This window comes from Littorina saxatilis, linkage group LG4 (assembly GCF_037325665.1).
Source record: "Littorina saxatilis isolate snail1 linkage group LG4, US_GU_Lsax_2.0, whole genome shotgun sequence".
NCBI lineage: Eukaryota > Metazoa > Mollusca > Gastropoda > Littorinimorpha > Littorinidae > Littorina > Littorina saxatilis.
The window spans coordinates 51,170,202-51,175,939 of record NC_090248.1 but is presented as its reverse complement, the minus strand read 5'-3'; positions in this window follow the sequence as shown (position 1 = coordinate 51,175,939).

Genomic DNA, 5,738 nt, shown 5'->3' with positions numbered 1-5,738 from the left:
GTCCTAAAATAAAGTATAAACGTTCTTGAATGGAGCTCAGATGCATAACCATATCTATTGGCTGAGACCTCAAATACAAATTATTGTTAAGATGAGATGTATCACCCTATCTGTGGACTGAGACCTAAAATACAACACTGTTGAGCTGAGGCGTGTCATCATATATAATGGACTGAGACCTAAAAGTATCCTACATACGCCAGAGAGACCACTTATGAGATAACAATATCGTTCAAATCACACGTGGGTACATCATGTTAATGGGGTCGTGTCAAACTAGTCTGTCAGGGATCTGATTCTCCACTGCGTATGATGCTACAGTCAGCGAGACAAACGTCGTTATGGAAACCCTTTTGCGCTCGCTGTTTCCCCTGGGAGAAGTTTTAGAACAAACACGTTGCGCTATACTTTCAAGAATGATGTCTCTTTGCTTCCACATCAAAGATTGCACGAGGCTTTGGAAGAGATCGAGGTTCCATAAGAAGCGTCTTCAATTTGGACACGTCGACTCCGGAATTTGTGGAGCGAAAGGCACGCAAGTACAGTATGTAGGATAAACAGAATACTGCATGGCTTGCTGTGTCGTACCAGATGTGCACTCGTTACTTTTTCAGATATTGAAAAGCTCGCTTTCGCTCGCAGTTCAAGATTTTTAAAAATCAACTCGTGTAAATCTGGTTCGACACAGCAAGCCATGTAGTATTCTCTATTTAATCATTGTCCAGCTAAGATGTATCCCCATACCAATTGGCTGAAACCTTCTATACAACATTGTCGCACTGAAACGTGTGACCATATCTTTCGGCTGAGACCTAAAATAAAGCATTGTTGAGCTAAGACGCGTCACCGTATCTATGGGCAGAGATCTGAAGTAAACAATTGTTGAAATCTTTGACTATACCCAGGGATGGCCAAATTTTAACTCGCCAGCCGGGCGAGTAACTTCATGAAAGTCACTAGCCCGCTAGAAATGTCGCTAGCCCGGTACATGTATATAGTAGCTGCATCCGCAGTGTTTATATGACTTTGAAACTCGATATGACACCCAAAAGGGTTGCATTGGACCAGAATGTTCACTGGCCAGCAGGGCGAGTTGCCAGGCGGTTTCCATTAACCCGGCGGATTTTTTACTCGCCCCTGGCGATCGGGCGGACAATTTGTCATTTGGCCATCCCTGCATGCCAATGAGCTGCGACCTAAAATACAACAGTGTTGAGCTGAGACGTGTCACCATATACGCGGACTGGGACCCAAGATAATACATAGTTGGCTTTGGCTGAGAGCTGTCCGAGCTATGCTATTTGCCTATTTCTGTCCCCAGTACAAGAAACTATTTGGGAAATGAAGTGTTGATACGCTATGATGCAGTCCGAGGAACCTTCACGCTTACTTACAGCCGAGAGTTGAATCTGCTTCCCATCTTCAGGCCGACAAGAACCCCGCGAACATCCGTGAGCGAGTCTCTGTAACGCGACAGCACGTGGAGCACGTCATTCCATTCATCCTCGCTGTTGAAGCTGGCCAGGTGGTGACCCTGGGAGACGCACCGGTCGTTTGCTTCGTTCCACGACACGCCCCGCCCCCCGGCTGTCTCGTACACGTAGCAGTTGCCTCCCACGTCCACAAAGCCCGCCCCGCACCGGCCTGTCGTGTAGGGACAGCTCTTCTCGTCCTCTCCGTCCAGGCAGTCGTTGTGGAGGTTGCAAGGGAAATGCTGGGCAAAGTCTGCCCAGTGCGGTACGGAGCAGTTCCACTTGCTGCCTCTCCCCTTCTTTGGGATGGAGGCCGAGATATTGTGAAAAGTGAAGAGGAGCCTGAACCCTTTGTCCCCTGCCCGTTCCCTGTCGTCGCTTTGAAAGTGCACGTGCAGCGCGCCTGAGGAGATCAAGGTCGGCTCTGGTCGCATCTTCTTGCACACGGTCCACACGGGAGGGCTGGTCGTGGCGTGACTGAGCTTGGCGTCACTGCCTTTGACGCCCATATCGCTGAAAGTATTGCTTTCATTCTTTGTCCCATCGTCATTGCGGTCGCTTATGTCACCGTTGTCGGTGTTGTTGTCCTTCTTCGCGCCCTCGAGGCGGTGGCTGTTGTCATCGTTGCGAGCCCTGTCGTCATCGCTGGTCCCGCTCGTCGCGGCGTTGCCGAGGGCGCTAACAGTTAGCACATCTCCCTCGCAAAGCACAGACCGCCTGGTGGTGCGAAGGTCAAGGTCATTGGACACCACGCTCACCATGATAACGTGACCGGGTGGGGCATTCAAGACTACGCTGTCGTTCATGTCAAGCGGGTAGATGTCGGTGCGGTTCCAGCTGGGAGACTGGATGTAGCCTGTGAAAACAAGAAACAACAGTGAAACAACACACACACACACATACACATACACACACACACACACACACACACACACACACACACACCGGCACACACACCGGCACACACACACACACACACACACACACACACACACACACACACACACACACACACACACACACGGCGGGAAGGGATCACGGAGGCGGGTAGAGGGTGGGGGACGAACGCGCATGTATACAGACCTGAAGTTGGTGAATTATAAATCAGCTCAAGCCGATGTCGAAATGGCGTCACGCTGCGTGACGAAGTGTGCGTCACACTGGACGACAATGCTGGAGCGTCAGAATGAAATGCCGCAGAGACCGAGGCTGCGTCAGGGTAGCCCCACTTTGCCGACGATGTGATAGAATGGAGAAACGTTGCCAGGGAACTTGTGTCAGAATTGATGTACGTTGCCGATGAGGCGTCAGAAGAGTCAGACATTGAGACAGGCGTTGTGTCAGAATTGATGTACGTTGCCGATGAGGTGTCAGAAGAGTCAGACATTGAGACAGGCGTTGTGTCAGAATTGATGTACGTTGCCGATGAGGCGTCAGAAGAGTCAGACATTGAGACAGGCGTTGTGTCAGAATCTGCGGGCATGAAAATGGACATGATTACGTGATGGTCTTGCTCTTTTTACCCACAGATGGTTTATGGTATCAAGGATCAGATTGAGCTTCTCCGAGCTCTGTCTTTGATGGTGACGAACAATTTGATTCAAGGAATGACTTGACGTTCAACAACAAGAACGAAGAACCTTCTCACTTGCAAAAGGAGGTTAACTGGAGTTTAATCTCAAATGGTTTTTTGTTGGGATGTGGGAGGGATGGAAGGAGAAAGCGGGTGGCTGGGACCTAGATGTAAAACTTTGTGGTTTTTAATACGAGGCTTATGCTGCTTGCATTTTACCTGAATCAGTCGCAATGCCAACGGAATCACTTTCCTTGGTGGCAGTGGATGGTTCCTGGTGATCATTGGTGGCAGTGGATGGTTCCTGGTGATCCTTGGTGGCAGTGGATGGTTCCTGGTGATCCTTGGTGGCAGTGGATGGTTCCTGGTGATCCTTGGTGGCAGTGGATGGTTCCTGGTGATCCTTGGTGGCAGTGGATGGTTCGTGGTGATCCTTGGTGGCAGTGGATGGTTCGTGGTGATCCTTGGTGGCAGTGGATGGTTCCTGGTGATCCTTGGTGGCAGTGGATGGTTCCTGGTGATCCTTGGTGGCAGTGGATTCTTCCTGCTGATCCTGTGGCGTCCCTTGTCCCCTTGGTGGCACAGAGTAAGTCTTGGTGTCCCCAACAATCCCTGCTGTGTTGCCGGGCAACCAGCCTTCAGATGGCATCATAGACCCAACGGCACAAAGAGGGACCCACAACAAGAAGCACGCACAGATCATCATGTTGCCACCTGAGGGTGGGGTCACTGAAGTGTGACAAGTCCAGTTAAGAGTGACCTAGATCCCTGTCATATATAGGTCAAATGAGGACTGAACAGGAATGACTAATGCGTTGGTTATTAATATATTTGGGGATAAAGAAATTGTAATCTGGAACAAATCAAGAAAAACAAAGCAAAATATCTACTCGGTTTAACAGACATTTCCACTATCCCCAGATTAAAGCTTAGAAAGATAGACAGATTGATCGATACTCTTTTTCTTCTTCTTCTTCTTCTTTTTCGTTCATGGGCTGAAACTCCCACGTTCACTCATGTTTTTGCATGAGTGGATTTGTACGTGAATGACCGTTTTTACCCCGCCATTTAGAGCAGCATACGCCGATTTCGGGAAAAGCATGCTGGGTATTTTCGTGTTTCTATAACCCATCGTACTCTGACATGGATTACAGGATCTTTTCCGTGCGCACTTGGTCTCGTGCTTGCATGTACACACGAAGGGGGATCAGGCATTAGCAGGTATGCACATACTTATGTTGACCTGGAAGATCGGAAAAATGTCCACCCTTAAGGCGGCCGCAGCCGGGATTTAAACTCACGACGTTCCCATTAGGAGGCCGATGTCTTAGCACCCCGCCACTGCGCCCGTCAGATCGATAGATCAATCGATAGATAAATAGATCCATAGATTCCGTGTAATAGGAAAGAAAAACAAGTCGCGCAAAGCGAAATTACTTCATTAACTCAATCTGTCGACAAGACAATATAGTTTCGTCGATTCCACGCGGCGTGAAAAACGTAAAGAAATTGACAGGCCAGAATAGCGCAGTAGCGATTGCGCTTCACAGGAAAGAGAGCTTTTCTCTATTTTAATTTTACGAACTTGTTTTAAATCCAAACAAAATATGTCTATTTGTTTCTGGAATCAGAAAATGATACAAAATAAGATGAAATCATTTTTGGATCGATTTCTAAATTCTAATTTACATTTTGAGATTTTTAATGACAAAACTCATTAATTCGTTTTTAAGCTTTCAAGCTGAAATACAATCCCATAATATAGTCTCTGGGCTTCGTTGAAGATTGCTTGATAAAAATGTCAATGAATGTGAACCAAAAACAAGTCGCGTAAGGCGAAAATACAACATTTAGTCAAGTAGCTGTCGAACTCACAGAATGAAACGGAACGCAATGCAATTTTTCAGCAAGACCGTATACTCGTAGCATCGTCAGTCCACCGCTCATGGCAAAGGCAGTGAAATTGACAAGAAGAGCGGTTTAGTAGTTGCGCTGAGAAGGATAGCACGCTTTTCTGTACCTCTCTTCGTTTTAACTTCCTGAGCGTGTTTTTAATCCAAACATATCATATCTATATGTTTTTGGAATCAGGAACCGACAGGGAATAAGATGAAAGTGTTTTTAAATTGATTTCGACAATTTAATTTTGATAATAATTTTTATATTTTTAATTTTCAGAGCTTGTTTTTAATCTAAATATAACATATTTATATGTTTTTGGAATCAGAAAATGATGGAAAATAAGATAAACGTAAATTTGGATCGTTTTATAAAAAATTTTGTTTTTTACAATTTTCAGATTTTTAATGACCAAAGTCATTAATTAATTTTTAAGCCACCAAGCTGAAATGCAATACCGAAGTCCGGGCTTCGTCGAAGACTACTTGACGAAAATTTCAACCAATTTGGTTGAAAAATGAGAGCGTGACAGTGCCGCCTCAACTTTCACGAAAAGCCGGATATGACGTCATCAAAGACATTTATCAAAAAAACGAAAAAAACGTTCGGGGATATCAATCCCAGGAACTCTCATGGAAAATTTCATAAAGATCGGTCCAGTAGTTTGGTCTGAATCGCTCTACACACACGCACGCACACACACACACACACACACACACACACACACACACACACACACACATACACCACGACCCTCGTCTCGATTCCCCCCTCGATGTTAAAACATTTAGTCA